Source organism: Mytilus californianus, unplaced genomic scaffold (genome assembly GCF_021869535.1).
Source record: "Mytilus californianus isolate M0D057914Y unplaced genomic scaffold, xbMytCali1.0.p SCAF_7, whole genome shotgun sequence".
NCBI classification, from domain to species: domain Eukaryota; kingdom Metazoa; phylum Mollusca; class Bivalvia; order Mytilida; family Mytilidae; genus Mytilus; species Mytilus californianus.
Genome location: NW_026262723.1, coordinates 68,933,927 through 68,958,920, shown reverse-complemented (window position 1 = coordinate 68,958,920; position 24,994 = coordinate 68,933,927). Strand labels below are relative to the sequence as shown.

At 31.3% G+C, this 24,994-nt stretch overlaps 1 long non-coding RNA gene across 4 annotated transcripts in view; it reads right to left on the bottom strand.

Annotated features, from left to right (window-relative positions):
- The window catches only part of LOC127709980 (uncharacterized), a 106,012-nt gene that overhangs the window by 60,350 nt on the left and 20,668 nt on the right, over positions 1-24,994 (bottom strand). The window lies entirely within an intron of this gene.

Below are 24,994 nucleotides of genomic sequence, written 5' to 3'. Positions count from 1 at the left end.
ACAAATATGATATACAGTAACAAACCACATCCACTAAATTACAGTATATGACTGTAAGATTTCATGTTGTCCTATAGATGTTTTTTTTTTGTCATTTTTGTTGTTGTTTGAATGCGGTCTAATTGACGAATACCTTTCATCTCCTTTTATTCATTTATAACAAATGTAAAAAAAAATATAATAAAAACAGTTAACTCTTTTTTTCTGAACATAATGTTATGAAACAGTTTCTAAATGTAGTTCAAACAATAAAGGGATTTTTTTTTACATAAATTCTATGCCTATTTTCATAAACGGAAGCCAATTTTTCTAAGAAAAAAAGAGAAGCTAGCTATTTTCATCGCGATTATGATTCACCAAAACAGTACACTCACTGTGTTAATTAAAACTTTTATGTTAACTATGTTTTCAAGGCTATATTGTATGTTTATCTAAATTTCCCTATCTTTTTAGATTCTCTGGTGTATATTGTACGCGAAAGCAATTAGGGATACAAATTTGTAAAAAGTAAATGTTTGGTTCGATCGCCACTGATGTGTCTTATGTAGACGAAACGAACATCTGGCGTACCAAATTATAAGTTCTTTTTATATATGAATATTAATCAATTTAGTTACATATATGAGTATGGAATACTAAAAATGTATAACATATCTTACAGGCAAAGACATGCACTAAATAGCTTCATATTATTGCATCAATACTTCAGTATGAGATAAACGTCACAAATATTAACAGTACATGTATATTGCCAAAGGAAAATGTTCACTTCTTAGATACTATTTAACTCCTTAATTGAAAAAAATGTATTCGTCTCATAAAATATTTAAAAAAACCTAATAAATATTACTGTTTTAGGTTTGGCATTTGAAAGTGCAGGAACTTTAAAGGGAAGTGGTTAAAACAATTTATTTTACCCACTTGATTCGTCAATAGGAAAAAACGTAGATACTGTTTTTCGAAATAACTTCGATTAATTACATTCATGGAACACTTAGTTATACTTATAATTTTCTTATATCATATTATTAATTGTTAATCATCAACATTTTCTACATAATAAAATACCAAGAAAAATGTAAACTTGCTTCCTTTTAATGCTTAAAAATGGTTCAATCAAAAACACATAGCCACGTGTATTTCGTGCGTTCAAAACTGTAGTGTGAGGTAACCTGTCCTTTATTCTAGATTACGTAGAAAGTATTTACTAAAATGTATCAAGAGACTTGTTTGTAAACATTTTCGGAAAATGTAAATTTAAAAATCTATCCGTCTCTGGAAACGACATTTTCTGACGTACAATCTCTTGTAAATTGTGTCTTTATTAACGTTGCTGCTTTACTTAAAAAAAAATTGCAGTTTCTCAAACGATCTTACAGAATTATAATGCAAAATAAAAAAAAAGAGTATAAACTTCATAGTTACGATAAGATTAAAATGGGATAGATATTACCATATAAATCACAACTTAAAGAAAAAGATAATATGCAACAGATAAAAAAAGGTTTAAGACAAACACAAGTACTTATGGAGCAAATAATACAACAAGTTAAATGAACTCCACTAAAATTGGAGAAGTCTTGCATAAAAAAAAAATACACTGAATATTTTGTAAGTTTTGCTCCAAAAAGGTGAAAAAATGTTGCAACTGCTTTTTTGTGTTAAAATTGATGCATAACGAGAGAGTTATAGTTTTATTGTTTTCAGACCAGTAATATATCTTAGATATAATTCCTTGCATTTATGTGAGTTTGTTTTTCCAAATATATTTTACATTCCTGTGATACCTTTTTCATGTTTACCTGATTTTTGGGCGTGTTCTCAGTCTTTCGTTTTCTATGTTGTGTTTTTTTGTGCTGTTGACCTTTTTCTTTTTTACATGGAGCAATAGCGTTGTCAGTCTATTTTTGACTTATGAGTTTGAATGTCCTTTTGGTATCTTTCGCCTCTCTTTTATATTTCCGATTTGGACATTTTGTGTAACCTTGTGTTTTACATTGTTTGTATATTCTACTAATTTGATTTTCAAAAAATTCATTATTATGGCTCTTGAATGATCCAGATGACTGCTCCCCAAACGCACCATCTCCGGAGCGTTTTCATTCGTCTAAGTATCATCCCGATTATTTTAAAAACTGCAAACAATTAATGTAGTTTGGTTTTTCCAATCATTTAAGAATGTAAAATTGATTTCTTTATTGTTAGTATAGGAAGTAAAATTTCATTCGCTAGCTATATCGGAAACCACAATCTATAAGAAATAATTGTGGTAATAAATTCGATTGAGACTTCACTTACGTAATTTTTATGTTATCTAAATATACAACCGAAAGTTGCAATTAAAAGTACATATCTATATTGGTATAAAGATAATATGACTGTTAGACTTTATGTTGCCCTATATACGTCTTTTTGGTAATTTTTGTTTTATGAGTGTTTCAATGATGAATATCTCACATCTCCTTTTATTCTTTTATAACAAATGGGAGGAAAATACAATTGCATAACTGTTTTCTAAAATTATTGTTATAAAGCAGATTCACTATGTAGTTCAAACAATGAAGGGAAATTTCAGACATACATTCTATATCTATTTTCGAAGGAATTCTATGCATAAATATCTGTGCCTATAGCTATTTTAATAAATACATATTGTTTTCAGAATTTCGACGAATAAAAGGAGAAGCTACGTAATCTATTTTAATCCTGTTTCATTGCGACAGTTCCCTTACACTGTAAATTTAAATCATGTTGATGACTATGTTTTCAAGGCTATATTGTATGTTTAACTAACTTTCCGAGCCTTCTGAATTCTCTTGTGTATATTGTACGCGAAAGCAATGAAGGACACAAATTTAGTTCGAGCGCTTCTGATGAGTCTTATGTAGACGAAACGCGCGTTTGGCGTACCTAATTATGATTTATTTATTCATTGATATTTGCTTTACGCAGCATCAGCGCATAAAGGCCATGTCGCGCCGATAACAAATTATGAGCCTGGAATCTTTGATGAGGTTTTTTTTAAAATATGAATATTTATCAATTTAGTTACAGTAGTATGAAATAATAAGATGTATAACATATCTTACACTAAATGGCTTCATAGTATTGTATCAACACTTGAGTAGGAAGTAAACGTTACAAAGAATATATAAATTACAGTGTTTATGTGCTTTTAACACTGTACATGTATATTGTAAATGTCAAAAGAAAATGTACACTTCTTAGATACAACCATTTCACTGCTTAATGGAAAAATCAGTCACATAAAATATAAAAAAAACCTAATATTTATTACTTTTTTAGGTTTGGCACGTGAGTACACGAAGTTTAAAGGAATGGGATTATAATACATGTATTACCCACTTGATTCGTCAATAGAAAAAATACAGATACCGTTTATCGAAATAACTTAGGTTTCAACGGTTACATTCATGGAACCCTTAGTTATACAGAGTACTCATATTGTTAATCATCAACACTTTACCAAGAACGATGTAAACTTGCTTTCTTTTAATGCTTTAAAATTGTTTAAAAAAGCACCTAGCCACGTGTATTTCGTCTGTTCCAAAAATGTAGTATTAGGTCACCTGTTATTCAATCTAGATTACGTAGAAAGTCTTTATCAAAATATATCAAGAATCGTGCATTAAAAATTTTGGAAATGTAAATTTTAAATCTATATATCTCAGGGAACGACTTTTCTTCTGTACATGTACAATTTCTTGACTGTAATTTGTGTATTTATGAATGTTTCTGCTTTCCTTTAAAAGTGCATTTTCTCAAACGATCTTAAAGAATCATAATGCAAATTAGAAAAGGAAGTATAATCTTCATAGCTACGACAACATTAAAATGGGATAGATATTACCATAGCCAAAAATAAATATAATAATACCAGAGCCAAAAGAAAAAAGACTATACACCAGTGAATAGAAAAAGATAATGTGCTACAAATAAAAGAAAAAAATAATATGCAACAAATCAAAGAAAAAGATAATAATAATAGACAAAAGAAAAAGATTAAGACATAACCAAAGTTTATGGAGCCAAGAATATAGCAAGTAAAATGAAATCTGCTAAAAATCGGAGAAATCTTGCATCTGTTCTCTTTCTTCTATGAACTTGTTTAGCTGAATATTTTGTAAGTTTACCCCCAAAAGAGAGAAAAATGTTGAAACTGATTTTTTCTGTAAAAGTTTATGCATAACGAGATAATTTATTTGTTTTCCTACCAGTATTTATCTGAGGTAATTATATCTTTGATATAATTTCAAACTTTGATGTGAGTTTGTTTTTCACAAATCTTTACATATGTGTTCCCTTTTCTTGAATATCTTATTTTTTGCACGTGTTATCCTTTCTATTTCGATCTTTTGTTTCAAATTGTTACATCGATGGTTTATTCTTCTGATCTGATTTTAAAATTTTCATTATTTTAGCTCTTGAATGACCCCGATGAGTGCTCCCAAAACGCACCATCTCCTGTGCGTATTCATTTGTCTCAAGAATCATCCCGATTATTTCAAAAACTGCAAACAATGAGGTTTGGTTTTTCAAATCATTTATTAGAACTAAAATCGATTTCTTTAATATAAATATAGGAAGTAAAATTTTATTCGCTAGCTATATCGGAAACCACAATCTATAAGAAATAATTGTGGTAATAAATTCGATTGAAACTTCACTTACGTAATTTTAATGTTATCTAAATATACAACCGAAAGTTGCAATGAAAGATTAAATGACTGTAAGACTTTACTTTGCCCTATATACGTCTTTTTAGTAATTTTTGTTGTATGAGTGTCTCAATGATGATTATTTCACATCTCTTTTTATTCTTTTATAATAAAGGGGGGGGATACAATTCAATCACTATTTTCTGAAATTATTGTTATAAAGCAGATTCAATATGTAGTTCAAACAATGAAAGGAAATTTCATACATACATTCTATGCCTAATTTCGAAGGAATTCTATGCATGAATATCTGTGCCTATAGCTATTTTCATAAATACATATTGTTTTCAGAAGCCTATTTTTCAACGAATAGAGGAGAAACTACGTAATCTATTTTAATCCTACTTCATTGCGACAGTTCCCTCACACTGTAAATTTAAACCATGATGCTAACTAGGTTTTCAGGCTATATTGTATGTTTAACTAACTTTCCGAGCTTTCTGAATTCTCTTGTGTATATTGAACGCGAAAACAATCAAGGACACAAATTGATAAAAAGTAACCGTTTTAGTTCGAGCGCTTCTGATGAGTCTTATGTAGACGAAACGCGCGTTTGGCGTACCTTATCATGATTTATTTATTCATTGATATTTGCTTTACGCAGCATCAGTGCATAAAGGCCATGTCGCGCCGATAACAAATTATGAGCCTGGAATCTTTGATGAGGTATTTTTTAAAATATGAATATTTATCAATTTAGTTACAATAGTATGAAATAATAAGATGTATAACATATCTTACACTAAATGGCTTCATAGTATTGTATCAACACTTGAGTAGGAAATAAACGTTACAAAGAATATATAAATTACAGTGTTTATGTGGTTTTAACACTGTACATGTATATTGGAAATGTCAAAAGAAAATGTACACTTCTTAGATATAACCATTTCACTGCTTAATGGAAAAATCAGTCACATAAAATATAAAAAAAACTAATATTTATTACTTTTTTAGGTTTGGCACGTGAGTACACGGAGTTCAAAGGAATGGGGTAATAATACACGTATTACCCACTTGATCCGTCAATAGAAAAAATACAGATACCGTTTATCGAAATAACTTAGGTTTCAACGGTTACAATCATGGAACCCTTAGTTATACAGAGAACTCATATTGTTAATCATCAACACTTTACCAAGAACGATGTAAACTTGCTTTCTTTAAATGCTTAAAAATTGTTTAAAAAAGCACCTAGCCACGTGTATTTCGTCTGTTTCAAAAATGTAGTGTTAAGTCACCTGTTATTCAATCTAGATTACGTAGAAAGTCTTTATCAAAATATATCAAGAATCCTGCATTATATTTTTGGAAATGTAAATTTTAAATCTATCTATCTCACGGATCGACATTTTCATCTGTACAATTTCTTGACTGTAATTTGTGTATTTATGAATGTTTCTGCTTTCCTTTAAAAGTGCATTTTCTCAAACGATCTTAAAGAATCATAATGCAAATTAGAAAAGGAAGTATAATCTTCATAGGTACGACAAAATTAAAATGGAATAGATATTACCATAGCCAAAAATAAAAATAATAATACCAGAGCTAAAGAAAAAAGACAATACACCAGTGAATAGAAAAAGATAATGTGCTACAAATAAAAGAAAAAAATAATATGCAACAAATCAAAGAAAAAGATAATAATAATAGACAAAAGAAAAAGATTAAGACATAACCAAAGTTTATGGAGCCAAGAGTATAGCAAGTAAAATGAAATCTGCTAAAAATCGGAGAAATCTTGCATCTGTTCTCTTTCTTCTATGAACTTGTTTAGCTGAATATTTTGTAAGTTTACCCCCAAAAGAGAGAAAAATGTTGAAACTGATTTTTTCTGTTAAAGTTAATGCATAACGAGATAATTTATTTGTTTTCCTACCAGTATTTATCTGAGGTAATTATATCTTTGATATAATTTCAAACTTTGATGTGAGTTTGTTTTTCACAAATCTTTACATATGTGTTCCCTTTTCTTGAATATCTTATTTTTTGCACGTGTTATCCTTTCTATTTCGATCTTTTGTTTCACATTGTTACATAGTTGGTTTATTCTACTGATCTGATTTTAAAAATTTCATTATTTTAGCTCTTGAATGAAATCATTTATTAGAACTAAAATCGATTTCTTTAATATTAATATAGGAAATAAAATTTTATTCGCTAGCTATATCGGTAACCACAATATATAAGAAATAATTGTGGTAATAAATTCGATTGAAACTTCACTTACGTAATTTTAATGTTATCTAAATATACAACCGAAAGTTGCAATTAAAAGAAAGATTAAATGACTGTAAGACTTTACTTTGCCCTGTATACGTCTTTTTGGTAATTTTTGTATTATGAGTCTCAATGATGAATATCTCACATCTCCTTTTATTCACGTTACAAAGAATATATAAATTACATTGTTAATATTGTTCTAACAGTACATGTATATTGTAAAAAGAAATTGTGCACTTCTCAGATACAACTATTTCACTCCTTAATGAAAAAATCTGTCACATAAAATATTAAAAATAAACTGATATTTATGTCTTTTTTTATGTTTGGCACGTGGAAGTACTTGAAGTTTAACGGAATTGGGTTATATCACTATATAGTACCCACTTGATTCGTCAATAGAAAAATTATGGATACCGTTTTTCGAAATAACTTAGATTCATTAAATTCATGGAACACTTAATACAGAGTACTTATAATTAATTATATCATATTGTTATCATCAAGATTTTCTACATACTGAAAGCTTCAATACCAAGAATAATTTACTCCTGTTTTCTATTAATGCTTAAACATTGTTTAAAAACACCTCGCCAAATGTATTTCGTGTGGTCAAAAAATGTAGTGTTGGGTCACCTTTCATTTATTTAAGAACTGAATGCTTCTTTTTATAATTTTATTGGGTGTAAAAGCCATGACCGAAGCACAATTCGTACACATTAAAAATGTGCGCATGATCAACGCTTTTACAACCCTATAAACTTATAAAAGAGCATTTAATTCTGATAAGTACAGTCATGTTTATGCTATAGTCATGAAACTAAGAGTAATATCAAGCTTTTTGTTTGTTTTTAAATGCATTATTTTAACATCGCACGGATAGCACGTGCAGTCTGTTTTATTTTACACGGAAATAAATATGATATTGGAGTGCCTCCCGATTGTTGTCAGCCAATAAAAAATACGGATTCTAATGAAACATACATGTAATGTAATTATTCCACATTAAGGATGTTCGCTTCACTTGCTTTTTACTTTTTTTTCAGATTTTTCGGAATCCTATAGTTTTATCCATGTAGTGCCAAAAAAAATTCTGCATGCTAACCCCTACTTTTCTTTTCATAATTTTATTACATATAGTGTAAACCTTTTTGAAAAAAATATAAAATTTTGGTTATATTTTCATAGTTTTTGAAAGAAAAAAGGTGGCAATGTTAAATTTATGAAAAATCTAGAGAGAATCATTTCCCGCCAAATTTTCAATTGATCATATCTCAAAAACAATGACATGGACCTGTCATTTTTTTTCTGCCTTTTAAGTTCCGTTTTTCATATATTATCAATTTATATCAGTATTTTAAAACGTTTGTTTTTTTTGAAACAGTGGAGCGAACATCCTTAAGTAGAAAGTCTTTATCCGGGCAAACTATATCAAAAGACTTGTGCGCATTTTCGGAAAACGTAGATTTAAAATCTATGCATCTCGGAGAATGACATATTCTGACGTACAATCTCTTGTAATTTGTGTCTTTATAAACGTTGCTGCTTTCCTTTAGAATTGTTGTTTGCAGTTTCTTACAGAATTATTATGCAAATAAGATAAGGAGGTGTAATCTTCATAGGTACTATGGAATTAAAATGGAGTAGATAACACCATAGCCAAAAATAAAGTTGATAATACCACAGACAAATTAAAAAAGACAATTCATCAGCCAAAAGAAAAAGATAATATACCACATCTAAAAGAAAAAGGTAATATGGAACAGATAAAAAAAGGAGTAATACAAATACAAAAACAGACACTTATAAAGATTTAAGAATTCTACTAAAAATCGGAGAAATATTGCATGGTTCTTTTTCTTTTATGACAAAGTTTAACAGAATATTTTGTAAGTTTTACCAAAAAAAAAAAGAGAAAAAATGTTTCAACTACTTTTTTGTGTTAAAGTTAATGCATAACGAAATAGTTATAGTTTTATTGTTTTCCGACCAGTAGATCATCTTTCATGTGAATATAAAAATAAGAAGATATTGTATCGTTACCAATGAGACAACTTTCCACCAGAGACCAAATAACTTTAACAACTATAGATCACCGTACGGCCTTTAACAATGAGCAAAACCCATACCGCATAGTAAGCTATAAAAGGCCCAGAAATGAACACATAAGTTTGTTTTCAAAAACTTTACATTATTAAGTTCCCTTTCCTCGAATATCTTATTTTTTTGCTTGTGTTATCATTTCGATTTCCAGATTGTGTTTCACATTGTTACAAAATTTGTATATTCTACTTATTTGGTTTCAAAATTTCATTATATTTGCTCTTGAATGATCCCGATGAATGATAACCAAACGCACCATCTGTGGTGCGTTTTTATGCGTCTTACGTATCATCCCGATTATTTTAAAAATCTGCAAACTATGTACTTTGGTTTTTCCAATCATTTATTAGAATTAAAATCGACTTCTTTATTGTTAATATAGGATGTAGAATTTTATTCGCTAGCTATATCGGAAACCACAATCTATAAGAAATAATTGTGGTGTTAAATTCAATTGAAAACCTCACTTACGTAATATTTATGTTATCTAAATATACAATCGAGAATTTATTAATGAATTAAAAGTACATATCTTTACGGAAAATGTTTAAAGATCCATCGTAATGTTTGTTTAGGTGTTTAAAAGAAGAAAAATTCCCCATTTTTTCTTCAATGAATTTTAAAATTAAATGCTTATAAATTTTCAAAAGTAAAAACCAAAATATCATTCATTCATACAAATACCAGCTGAATACAAATGATAAACAAAAACAAAACAAAAAACCGATTTGAATACATATATATATAAGACCATAAAAGAAAAAAAGTATATTTTTAACAAAACGCATTTGACTAGCAGGTCGAACAACGGATGTTCTTAAACCCTGCTGACTGCCATTGGCGATTGCCAAATAAACGGATCATCAGATGTAACAAAATGGATCTTAACTATTAATTTAATACCAAACAGAAAACAATAAACTTGCGGTATACCGCAAACAAAAGGTGCAAAAATTAGTACACCATATCCGGATTTCGACAATTAATATATATATATATATATATATATATATATATATATATACAAGTCTAAATTGATATATATATATATATATATATACAAGCAAATAACTGAGAGTCCCCTGTCTCAGCTCCAAAGACTGGTAGAAAAAAAATAATTAACAAAGTCTAATTCTATGGGCATTAAAATCATATACAATTTTCGATTTCAAGTAAAACGTGCAATTGCAAATTGAACAGGGAAGTGATTATCAGAATTTTAAGAGCCTTAATATAGCAGGTGCACATTGAATGATTTTGCACCAAAAAAGCATGCTACACATTTATTGAAAATTATAAGCTTTTATTGCTTCTTAAAACTCTATGAGGAAAACGGAAAAAAAAGATACCAAGTGAGCAATCGAAATTCATAAGTCCAATAAAATAACAGGCAACACCATGGCCAAAAATAAACACGACGAAAGGACATGAAAATATCCTTATAAATAATTTGAAAAAATTACCTGGACAACTTAACGTAAGACCAATTATTATTCAACTGACTTTGTATCCGCCTATTGATGTCACTTTTGTGAAACTCACTTGTCATTGTAAAAAGGCCTTTGTGGTTGCTGTTCAAATGATTCGGTACAAGCCTTTTGCAGCGGTTGACGTATTACTGACACGATACAAGCCTTTTGCAGCGGTTGTCGTATAACAGACACGATACAAGCCTTTTGCAGCGGTTTTCGTATAACTGACATGATACAAGTCTTTTTCAGCGGTTGTCGTATAACTGACACGATACAAGCCTTTTGCAGCGTTTGTCGTATAACTGACATGTTACAAGCCTTTTGCAGAGCTGGTCGTATAACTGACACGATACAAGCCTTTTGCAGCAGTTGTCGTATAACTGACATGATGCAAACCTTTTGCAGCGGTTGTCTTATAACTGACACGATACAAGCCTTTTGCAGTGGTTGTCGTATAACTGTCACGATACAAGTCTTTTGCAGTGGTTGTCGTATAACTGACACGATACAAGCCTTTTGCAGTGGTTGTCGTATAACTGACATGATACAAACCTTTTGCCACGCTGGTCGTATAACTGACACGATACAAGCCTTTTGCAGCGATTGTCGTATAACTGACACGATACAAGCCTTTTGCAGCGGTTGTCGTATAACAGACACGATACAAGCCTTTTGCAGCGGTTTTCGTATAACTGACATGATACAAGTCTTTTTCAGCGGTTGTCGTATAACTGACACGATACAAGCCTTTTGCAGCGTTTGTCGTATAACTGACATGTTACAAGCCTTTTGCAGAGCTGGTCGTATAACTGACACGATACAAGCCTTTTGCAGCAGTTGTCGTATAACTGACATGATGCAAACCTTTTGCAGCGGTTGTCTTATAACTGACACGATACAAGCCTTTTGCAGTGGTTGTCGTATAACTGTCACGATACAAGTCTTTTGCAGTGGTTGTCGTATAACTGACACGATACAAGCCTTTTGCAGTGGTTGTCGTATAACTGACACGATACAAGCCTTTTGCAGCGGTTGTCGTATAACTGACATGATACAAGCCTTTTGCCACGCTGGTCGTATAACTGACACGATACAAGCCTTTTGCAGCGATTGTCGTATAACTGACACGATACAAGCCTTTTGCAGCGGTTGTCGTATAACTGACATGATACAAGCCTTTTGCAGCGGTTGTCGTATAACTGACACGATACATGCCTTTTGTAGCGGTTGTCGTATAACTGACATGATACAAACCTTTTGCAGCGGTTGTCGTATAACTGACATGATACAAGCCTTTTGCAGTGGTTGTCGTATAACAGACACGATACAAGCCTTTTATAGCGGTTGTCGTATAACTGACATGATACAAGCCTTTTGCAGCGGTTGTCGTATAAATGACACGATACAAGCCTTTTGTAGCGGTTGTCGTATAACTGACACGATACAAGCCTTTTGCAGCGGTTGTCGTATAACTGACACGATACAAGCCTTTTGCAGAGATTGTCGTATAATTGACACGATACAAGCCCTTTGCAGCGGTTGTCGTATAACTGACACGATGCAAGTCTTTTGTTGCGGTATTCGTATAACTGACATGGTACAGGCCTTTTGCAGAAGCTGTTGTATAAATGACTTGGTACAGACCTATTCTAACGAACTTCCTATAACTAACTTGGTTTGGGTTTTTAACAGAGACTGTCGTATAACTGACTTGGTACAGTCCTTTTATAGCAACGGCTGTCATATAACTTACTTTGGTACAGGCTTTAAGCAACAACTGTCCTTTAACAGCTCAGTGCAGAACTTGGCAGCGAATTTGTATAACTGACTTGCTACAGGCTTTTTTGTAGGGACTGTCATATAGCAGGCTCAGTACAGGCCTTTGCATAAACTTTCGTATAACTGACTTGGCACTGGCCATTTACCACAAGTCCCTTATCGTATAACTGACTTGTTACATGCCAACAGTAACTGTCCATACATTGTTTAGGTATACAAGCCTTATGCAGTACATGCCATTGTTGCAACTTTCGTATAACTGATTTGGTACTGGCTTTTTGCAGCAATTCCATTGTCGTATAACTGTCTTGCCACAAAAACAGTGACGGTCGACAGATTGTTTTGGTATATATGCCTTTTGCATTAACTGCAGTCGTTTAGCTAAAAACTGGTACAGGCTGTTTCCAAAGACAATTGATTAGTTAAATAAGTTTTACGGCGGCTGTATCATCAATTATCTCAGTTGTTAAAATGAATAGAAATTTTTATATATCTCATATTGATATGAATAGAAATGTTTTGTTGTGATAAATAAGAAAAAAATCATTGCATTAATAAATGAATTTACTACTACATATGTCGCGATTTTACAAGATACGGAATGAAAAGGACAGGGGCGGAAGTCTACGCTACGTCAATGTAAACATTTTAAAGGCATTTCTCTTAATTCTCTTAATTAACATTGCATATGAATAAGCATATATATGCATTCTAACAACACATTATGGTACATATGGTACATATGCTCACGAATTGGAGATATTTTTTACGTGGTGAAATGTGGACAAGAGCTTAGTATGTGTTTCTTTTTATCAAAATGTTTGTTTTAGGGAGCTACCATTTGATTTTTATAGGGGGAGGCTAGGATGAAAAATGTTGTCCTGCATCGGTCCTACCTTTTTTTTATATTAGTTTATACTGACTTTTTTTATATAAATTGTCATCCTGCCTTTTTTTTTGCCAAGTTGCTCATCCTGCCTTTTTTTTTTACTCAAAACTCCTGTCCTGCCTTTTTTTTCAATTTTCATCCTTGCCCCCCCCCCCCCCCCCCCCTAAAAATCAAATGGTAGCTCCCTTAGTTATAAATCATATCGATTGCATCATATTAGAAGTATCAAATTATTCAATTACCCTATGGTAAAAACAAATTATTTAAATGCCCAAAAAGGCGCAAGCCAGGGCCGACCGTGCGAGGGCTGTATAGCCAGTCAAGGTCGTTAAAAACTCCCATCATCATATTAAAAGTAGCACAAAAGAATGGAGCGGAAAACGTAATATCAGTTGTCATCATATATAAATTTAAAACTACAGTTGAATGATAGTCACTATCAACCGACAGTATGAATAATGTAAATGCTAAGGGTCAGATGTAAACTTGGTTTTCGGAAAACGCGTATTCTTATTTCTGAAAATTTAAGAGTATTGACCTTAACATTCCTCTGATAATACTGAAAAGGCACACATTAGGCTATTTTCAGTCAATATCTCTACGCTCATTGTCATACATCTTTATAATCTAAAAAAAATGCATATCGATTTTCAAAATCAAATAGAATGCCAACTGGAGTCAAAATCTACAGATATACATAAAAGAGAAAAAGAGGAATTTGGAGAAATAATAAAAAAAAAACACTTTACAATACAAGTACGATGGAGCTTACAATAATGGGTTTGGTTTTAAAGGAATAAAATGACAAATGACGAAATCTTATCTACAAACAAAGTTGAATTTGAAAAGTATTAAACGGGCAATGATACAATCCGATATAATAATAGTTCGTGTCTTCCCGACAACTGGTTAAAATCCTTGGATTTTCGTAAATCCGTGTACTCTACATTTCGACAATAGATGTCATTTAAACAGAAACTTCACATGGCCGGTAATTTAGTCCATGCTATGCAAATAAAGCTAAAGATTTCAAGTGAATAATTATATGTATAATGTCATCTTCTGTTTTCATTATTAATGGAACAAATCATATTTGAAGAAGTAAAAAAAAAAATCAATTATATAATATTTAACCAATTCGGGATCACCACGAAAAACATGAAATCAGCTTTATGCTTCACAAAATATAAACTATGGAAACATCCATCATCCATGTGTAATAAGAATACTGCCATTCTTTTTTTTTAAACATATAAGGTCTTTTTGATACAGAAAAGTAACAACAGATTTTAAAATGACAATTTTTCACAATGAGATTCAAACTATGTTCTGCTTAAACAAATTTGGTTGGTTAAATTGATTTTTGAAAATAGTCTAGGTTTTAGTTTTTATCAATCCGAGAACTGGTAACAACTTTTCTTTACTGAAGAGTTGGAATCCCGAAATATTATACAATTACTGTCTTTTGATGAGGTATATATGTGGTTTTATTGACTTTTGAAAAACTGATATTCACTGAGGCCAACGGCCGAAGTGAATATCAGTTTTTCAAAAGTCAATTAAACCACTTATTTACCGAAACAAAAGACAGTAATTGTTTTATTCCATATTCCATTATAGTACCGAGAGAAATGTATGTAATGACAATTATTTACCAAAACCAATTGTACATCAAACGATTTTAACATAATTATACACGTAAAAGCACGCGACGTTCTGCGCGGTGAATATACCTTTTCCGCAGGTGAATATGCTTATTTATTCAAAATCCCATTCATATAGAAAAACCTACTAAAGTTCTATCAATATGGAATAACATTTTTTATTTACTTTTTACAAGGAAATATTCCTCAATCTCATTATGGTCATGTATATAATATATATTGTGTCAAAAAAATAAATCCAATTCAATTTTATCAGACACAATGATCACGAAAGCTTTTGTCCAAATGTGTATGCAAATTATGTTTTTATTTATACGAACAAAGGGAAATATTGGGTGCACGCCCAAGAACACAGGATTCCAACAGCATAAGACGTCAAGATGTGAAATACGACCTTTAGCAAAAATTACAGGTGTTTATGTTAATCTCAAAACGCTTCGTGTCTAAAGAAGATTTATACAAAAATTATTGATTAAAGTATGTCAAAATCTGAATATACAAAACATGAAGGCCAGAAAGGATATGTAAAGCAATGGAAACTGGAAAGAATGCTTTTGAAATGTGAAGGAAAATTCACGATAAACAGTTACGTTACGTAATATGGTAATTTTCAATGTTGCATAATATGAGGGTCCGGAATGAGTTTACAGAATAGAGAATACGGCAAAAAGTTCAGAATAAAGGACAAAAAAAAAAAGAAAAGTAGATAAAAATAGGCAACAGTAAGAAGGAAAAGAGCAAAATGGATGCTAAGATAAAGAATAGAGAAAAATTGACGAAACAAGTAAAACTGTGAGCTACTGCTCACTGATGATACCCCCGCCGTAATATTTCGGTAAACAGGAAGTTGTTGAGTGATGAATCTGAAAACGCATCACACGGTGTAACTTACTTATATAAATCCTGAAACCAAATTTCATAAATCCTTGTCAAGTAGTTCCTGAGAAAAATGCGACGAAAATTTTCAACTTGGCTATCATGTGTAAAATAATACAAGTGTTCGGTAAAGAGGAAGTTGTTAAGTGATGAATCTGAAAACGCATCACACGGTAAAGCTGACTTATATAAACCCTGAAACCAAATTTCAGAAATCCTTGTCAAGTAGTTCCTGAAAAAAATGCGACGAAAATATTCATGGGACGGACGGATGGACTGACGGACTGACGGACTGACGGATGGACAGACAGAGGTAAAACAGTATACCCCCCCCCCCCCTTTTTTTTAAAGCGGGGGTATAATAAAAAAGTTTAGAGAAAATGGTATAACAAGTGAAACTGCGAGCTACTGCTCACTGATGATACCCCCAGCCCAAATATGCATTTGTTGTTGAGTGATGAATCTGAAAACGCATCACACGGTATAGCTGACTTATATAAACCCTGAAACCAAATTTCAGAAATCCTTATGATGTAGTTCCTGAGAAAGATGCGTCGAAAAATATTCATGGGACGGACGGACGGTCTGACGGACGGACAGACAGAGGTAAAACAGTACACCCCCACTTTTTTAAAGCGAGTGTATAAAAAAGTAAAGAAAAAAGAATAAGGATACCCTTTCCAGACCCTCATAGTACTACATAACTTGGACTAATACATACAATTAAGATCAGATCGAATCTGAGATTAAATTCTATGAATGTCCATGAATTTCATATGTGCTATAAATTCACATTCGTTTGCATGTAAACCATTCAAAGAGAGTTATAAAATTACTGTTAAATTTCAAAAGAAAAAGAAATCCAGAAAATCTTTCAAACATTTTTCTTGTTTGTTGTGTTTGACCTCGAATACGTCATCAAATGCGTTAAACCATACCACCTATACAGATAATGAAGCTTTAAACCATACCACCTATACAGATAATGTATATAAACCATACCACCTATACAGATCATGAATATAAACCCTACCACCTATACAGATCATGAATATAAACCCTACCACCTATACAGATAATGAATATAAACCATACCACCTATACATATAATGAATATAAACCATACCACCTATACAGATAATGAATATAAACCATACCACCTATACAGATCATGAATATAAACCCTACCACCTATACAGATAATGAATATAAACCATACCACCTATACAGATCATGAATATAAACCCTACCACCTATACAGATAATGAATATAAACCATACCACCTATACAGATAATGAATATAACCGTGTAAAAAGGGGGGAGGTTTGAGATATATACAAAAACATAAAATAAGTATAACTTCGCCAAGTGCTATGTACCAGTTCCAAATCAGGAACCTCGTCAGAAGAAGATGTTATATCTTTATGTTTTCGTCATTTTTGGAGAATTTAAGCTAATGGCAGATCTTTCGTGGTTTCTGTTGAGTTAATTCCCTGTCGACGCACCTGGTCTCGTTCCTTTTGGAGTTAATACAATTCAATCATTTTTGTTTGTTTTTTGCCTTGAATTGCCTTCCTACTCGTTTTATGAAATTTGAACATCTGTAGATAACTGTTACCTGAACTTATTCAAAGTTTTTATAGACTGGAGACGATTTTGAGTTTGAAAGTGGGACGAAAGATACCAGAGGGACAGTCAAACTCATAGATCGAAAACAAACTGACAACGCCATGGCCAAAAATAAAAAGACAAACAGACAAATAATAGTACAGATGACACAACATAGAAAACTAAAGACTAAGCAACACGAACCCCACAAAAAACTGACATATTGTATATACAAATGTTTTTTTTAAAGACTGAATGTTGCCCTCTCAAAATTTTTAGTACAGATCGACCGAAACTGTTAAATTTCAAAAGAAAGTAAGTTAAGGCAACAGTTTGTCGTTGGATTGCAGTCTCATTGACATAGACCTTAATTAACTTGTATTCATAATATTATATAAATGGCCAGTAATATTTTAATGCGTAGTTTCTTGCATTCTAAATCGCTCTTATAATGTCAATAAGTACATGTATTTATGAAACTGAACACCCATTTTACCTCAGCTGTTATGCGATTTTTCTATTTGATAAAATGTGTTGTTTAAAATAACTGGGTATCGTTTTACTTAAATCAGGTTTTCCTTTGAATTTTTTATGAAGACAACAGGAGAGCAAATACTTGACCATTGTTTTAGTTAGAACTCAAAACAAACTTTACAATCAAGAACACGAAAACGAAAGTAGTTAACACATATTCTCGTTCTGATCCTTATTTTCTGAAAATGAAACACGTTTTCAGGGAATATGACATATTTTTAGACAAAATACCTAGTTAATTTTAGACATGAGGAAAAGAGGATAGTTATTTTTAAAAGAAGAAGTAGCAACATAGAAAATGGTCTTTAAATAGTCACGTCCAGGTCTATACCTTCACTGTTGTTACTTTTGGGCTGATATTCTAGGAAATTCTGTTATGAAGGTCTGGATGGGGGTCCTTCATTTATTTATACTTCAGTTTATTTATACCACTTTTTCTATTCTCTATCTATTTTTTGACTATTTTTCTCTATTCTTCTTTTTTTGCGCTTTATTTTTGCACTTTTTGTCCATTATTCTCTATTCTCTTCCCATCAAACCCCCTCTGCTATTGTTTTTAATGTTCACCCCCAGATATTGCTCAATCGACTTTGGTGGAATAAGACCAGGGATCAAGGACGTTATAACACTTCTGCAAAGCCTACCCACACATACAAATAATGAACTCTTGATGACGTTGAGAGATCAGCCAGACGTAAGTTCTACAAACAATGAGAAATGATGCCTTGAAAGAGATAAAATTTTCAAAATATATTGAACGCATGGCATGATGTATAATGGCTTAATTTTTAGTTATATTATAAATATTTCTTGTGGAAACTTGGCGGTAGACACCCCCCGCCCCACATCTTAGAAACGACTGTACATAACTATAAAGTAGAAATAAGAGCGAACCAGACAGCGAGTTGTACGTAAATTTTTTTACGCGTTTTGATGAATGTTAGATATTAAGTCACAACAATCTATGTAGTGCGTGCTCCTTAAGAATAAGAATAAGAATATTATTGGCCCTTGTTGGGCAGCATGACATCTTTACACACAAAACAATACACTGTGATTTGTAACAGAAAAAAAAAAACTATTTTTTTTACATTGAAATGAAATATTAAAAGTTCATATAGATAAAGAGCTACATATATTTCTTAATTTTATATAAATCATGTACATTTAATTCTAAGCAGGACCAGAACCATAAAATCATTACAATAATCATCGTTATTACGTATATTAATTTACATTTAATAACATAATTCCCTTAATATTTTAGGACAAACAAATTTTCATTAAGTAAATAAACAAACAATTTTGCCTCATTTGAGAGCTCTGAAAAATTATGACAAATATTGTTTATCTCCTTGAAAAATATCTTCCTATCATCATTGTATGCTGGACAACTAGTAATAAAATGTTGTTCATCTTCAACCAAATTAAGGGTACATTTCTTATAAAGACTTTGATCTTTTTTATATATAATGTTTTATACCTCCTCTCTTTCTATTTTGAGATCACTGATTCTGATTTTACATATGGCACTTCTCAATCGAAAATTGTTTAAAGATAGATAAATTTCTTTAGAAAAATAAGTTTTAAGGTTGAAATAAGTATCTAATTTACTACTCTTTGTATCTGTTCTTTTTGTGTTCCAAAATTTTACAAGACTATTACCAAGTTTTTGCTTAACCTACTTGATAAAAAAGTTAAGCTAGATCTCTAAATTAAGAATATTCAGCTTTTTAAAAAAAAACATAATGCATGCAGCATTCGATATTATTAGAAAACATGTTTTTGTAGTGCTCCTTACTAATGACCGACCACAGCCACGAGCCATTTTAGTGCGTAATCTAATTTAAATGCAAGTATTTGTGAGGCTTTCTTCAGACGCTACTCAGATGAAAATTCTTATGTTTGAATAGTAGAAATAATTAAAAATCAAAATTTCATTCCGAAAACACATTTCACCAAATAGAAGAAAGCATAAAATATAAACTCAAATAGACCAAAAAGGAATATAATGCTTATACAAACTATTACAGCCATTGCTGTGTATGAATTTGTATAGTGACGTCAACGTTTTTGTCAGCTCAAATTTTACAATTGTGAGATAGTAAGAGAACAAACAAGAAATGGGCAATACACTGTGACAATACAAATGATATCACAACTAAATTTTGTCAAAAAGCTTATCATTATCAGTGTACTTTTATCGGTATGTAAATAAGGATTTACAGTTATTTTTCTGTATCGGCTAATTACAAAATTCACAAAATATACATCGGATTTTTAGAGATCGTTTTGAAGTATCCAGTATAGATTTGTTTTTAAATCTCTTTAAAAATATTTTAGTATGCAGTGTTTTTTTTAAAAGCCAGATGTGCCATTTAATAAGTCAGTCTTAAAGATCTTATCCTTTATGTTTACAATGATCTTTCTATATATGGTTAACATGTTATGTGAGTCCCTATCATAACCAATGAGTTTTGAACAGGAACTATAGTTTGTTTGACAAAATAGATTATCCTGAATCGATATAATCATAACCATAAAACGTGTATAATTATCATAAATGCAAACATTAGCCCTGAAACAATTTTGATGCATTTTGACATTTTTTAAGGTCATTTCAGCATTGTTCGAAGTCAAATATATAAGAACTCGACATCTTAAAGAAACGGAAATGACTTTAAACAATGGAAATGGGGAAACCTTTAATGCATAAGGAAATTTGTCTCTGTCCTTTCCCGAAAAAAATCAATTGACAAGGATGCTAAAGCTTAGTATTGTCAAAAAGATGTTTTATCACTAAAGACATTCGAGCATCAAAGTAACCGATATAAAAACTCAGAAAAGATGTTAGGCTTATAATTCAATACGCCAGACGAGCGTTTCGTGTGAAACTGATTATTTGAAGCTTAGCAAAAAATAGCTTAACAGATAACCTAAACTCTCGAGCCTAAACTGTAAATTTTAAACTTAGATATCATTACTTGTGAAGCAAAATAATAATATATTGAAGAAAAAAAGGTGTCTCCTTTCCTTTTATACAAGGAATAATCCCTAAACGTAATATTTCGAATTGTTATTCAATTTGGCAATTGAACAAAGATTAACTAGAAAATTAGATTTCCTTGATTTCTTATCAAATATCCGTATCCTTATGCTGTGTAAATTACAAAATAAGCGACGATAATTCTTCTTGGAAGGACTTAGATAAGCGTGTACATCATGACTTAACAATATAAAATAAATGTTTAGAGTACAGGCAATTTCTCTGAATTCATGTCTTATTCAGTTGCCAATAAGGGAGGGTCATTTGACCTTTGTATATGCATGCACATGAGTTTCCTGGAATCCATATTTCCTGCTTTATCAGGCGACTGATAATTATGTTTAATGACCCTAAAAAAAGAAAGAAGAAAAAAAATAAGTTTTGCATGTCCCCTTGGTATTTTCCGTCTTTTTTTAAAACTTTTTTTTTAAACAAAAGATATGAGAGGAACTTGAGTTAGAAATTATTTTTGTTTGCAAATCTTTCAGCCCAGTGATATTTTATTTATTGTATAAAAAAAGTCATCAAAGATTATATCATTTGATGCTAAAACAGGTGAATACAAAAAAAAAACTTTGATTGCTTATCATAAAAGAAAATTTGACGAGTAACACCTGTACAAATAAAATAAAATACAAAAATAACTTAAAAAACACTAGAAAAGTTCTGCAAAGTATAAAAAAAAAATAGGTGTTAAAAACATGAACCAAGCTTGTTTCCGGAAGTTAACACAGGTCCTCAAGGAAGAAAAGTGGATGAATTGCAAAAGTTAAACAAATATAATCAAATAAAAGAGGGATAACTCAACACATAATTGCAAACTGTCAATTGTGTAAATAAAACTTTCATGTAAGTCCCTTCATCTTGATAAATCAACTTTGGTACCAGTTACTATACTTAAAATGAATACCTAGACAACCGCAAAATCGCGGACAAGAAAATTTCAGCATTGTGTAAATTCTAAATTTTGCATTGTCAACTGAAAAATAATTATATTGAAAGAAGTAAGTGACAATTTTCATCAAGTTTGTACGTTTGAATTGTTTTGTCAAATCTTGTACATTTGGGTGCGCTGTGGTTCGTTATTTTTGAACATATTGTTTTTAATAGGAAGCATGAAGCAGTTTTGTGTAGACACATACAGAATATATAAAATAACCAAGTAATGAAATATTTAGTTGATTCGTTTTGACTGAATTGACCAATGAATGCTAATAATTGGTTATTTTACTAAATTTGTAATGTGATGCATACGCATGTTTGGTATTTTCTCCACAAATTGGACCCATCAGATTTCTATGTGTGTGTACTTTCTTGAGTTTATCAATCAAAGAAGGAGGATTGATAGTTCCGAAAAAGAGCATAACAAAATTTGCAATTGACTCTAGGATCAAATTCAATTAAATATTTAAGCGAACCTCGAATAACAAAGTAAATAAATCTTCCATGTAGGTTCTAATGACTGATAAATACCAATTCTAAGGTATTTGTTCTATGGATGAACATTTTATCTCTCACATTTCCTCTTGTAAACAGTCGAACAAAACACAAAAACGCATCAACGTACTTAATAAATGGTGCGAGAAATAGAGATAGAACGTAAATAGTGCAAAATCTAGTGTTATGCGCTTCCGGAAAGGTCGAATTCCCACACCACGGACCAGTTCAACATTCAAAATTGGAAATGAACAGCTACAAATCGTTGAGCAATACAAGTACTTGGACGTTTTTTTTATCGAAAAACTTAAGTACACTGTTGCAGCGGGTGTATTTGTCAAAGCAGGTGGGAGAGCACTTGGTGCTGCTATTTCTAAAGTACATTCATACAAAGAAATTGGATTTAAAACCTTTGAAACTGTGTTTAACTTCTGTGTTTTACATTATTGTTCTGGTGTTTGAGGCTACAATACTGTTCATGGCAATGATATGATACAAAATAGAGCAGTGCGTTATTTCTGTGGTTTATATCGGTTTGCACCTACTATAGCATTGAACAGCGAACTTGGCTGGTTACCACCAACGCAGAGACATTGGTTGAATATGGTACGCCTATGGAACCGTCTAATTCTTATGAACGACGAAAGGGAGTATAAATTTAATGGATTATGGTGCACACAAATTAGGGAAATCTTTTATAAACTTGGAATAAGTAACCTCTATGAAACCCAACAAACAGTGAACATATAAGAAGCTAAAGAAAAACTTTTACGTTATACTGATGCCTCGTTCACAAGTACATTTAATTCGAATTGAATTCGAATCGAATGCGAATCGAATTCGCTAATCGCGTTCACACACTCTTCTTTTTTTTAATTCGAATCGAATTCGAATTGGCTAATTCGCATTATCCAATTCGCATTAGAAATGCGTTTTCGTTAATACGAATTAGCTAATTCGCTTAAATTCGAATTAAACTGTGCACTGGTGTGTACACTTTCTTAATTGTAATTCGAATTAAATTATAATCAATTTATTGATAATGCGAATTAAAAGTTAACGTAGTTTGGACAGTAAAAGCGAATTTGACGCGCATTGCAATTCGTATTAGAATTTACGTTCGGACGTAAAACGTTTCGAATGCGAATTAAACTAATTCGAATTAGTTAATGCGAATCGAATTCGAATTACGTGTAAACGCAGCATGAGGTTATCACCGAAACTAAGAACGTTTGTGACCTTCAAAGGAAATTGTGAACTTGAACAGTATATCACATCAAATCTGTCTAAACAAGAACGATCGGCTCTTTCCCAATGGAGATGTGGGCTTCTTCCAATACGCACTTAGACGGGAAGGTTCCGTAACGAGGCGCTACCGGAGAGAATATGTGTATTGTGTGAAAGACATTAGGTCGAAGACGAAAAACATTTTCTATTAAACTGTCCATGCTATGATAAACTTAGACAAAAATATCTACCTATGGCCACATTAGACAATTTTAGTGCCGATAGCGGAAGACTTATTCATTTACTGAAACTCTATCAAATTCCAACTGCAAAATTTTTAAATTCGGCATTCATTCATAAAAAAAAAGTTTACGTCTAATTCTATTTTTCTATTTTGTAAACTTTTACGTTTTTCGAATATGATATAATATTGCTAAAGTGACATATAGGTCCAATGGTCCGAGTGTTAATATCAAATTGCTAATTATACTTGTATAAATGTATGTAATGATACACATGTCACTATAATAAATAATTACTTACTTACTTACTTACTTACTTACTTACTTTAAAGTTCTTTAAATGAGTTCTTTTAAAAAATACATTAAAGGAAGATACATTTCTTCAAAATTTACAACTGTGAAGAAAATAAAAATTTGCTATTCTCAAATTCCCTCATTTCCTAAGGAATGTAGGTGAATAAGTAAGATTACCCGATTCATTGTTCAATTCGTCTTCATTGATGAAGCATTTCAATGATTATTTTGCATATGAAATAATGTAACAAGAAGCTTAATGAGCTGGAACAATACAATACAATATTTATCACACAGGGTGTTCGGATCATCAACAGCCACCAAAATATATTTCGTCTTTTGTGTTCATAGAACCTTGTAATATTTCAATTCTTCCAAAGCTTTAAGTATAAAATGAGTCGTTTGATTTTTTTTTATACGAAGTGTCTTAATCACTTACTCTGGTGTCACACAATTAGTAGCGGAGACCTCAAGACTGAATCAATCACCCGAAGTTCTTCTATTTGAGGGATAAAGAACAGGATTTAACTATATAGTTAGCAACTCTTGAAATCATTGACATTTGTGTTACCAGCTTTTTTTTATATTAAAACTTATTATTTCAAAATTGTTCCCGTTGATTACGTCCTATAATCATAAAATATAGTCAACAAAGTCCTTGACAGCTTACATTTACAATAATCAAGTTTTTATTTAGACATTTGAATAAAAATGTGATAAATCAATTCTGTTTGTTGCAATTCATAAGATCGATAAATTCCAAGAAGATCCCGGAAAATTTGCAAATCGAATATCACAAACCAGCAAGAAGAATAAAAACGTGGAAATAAGATAATTTTCTCCGCAAAACTTGGAACGTA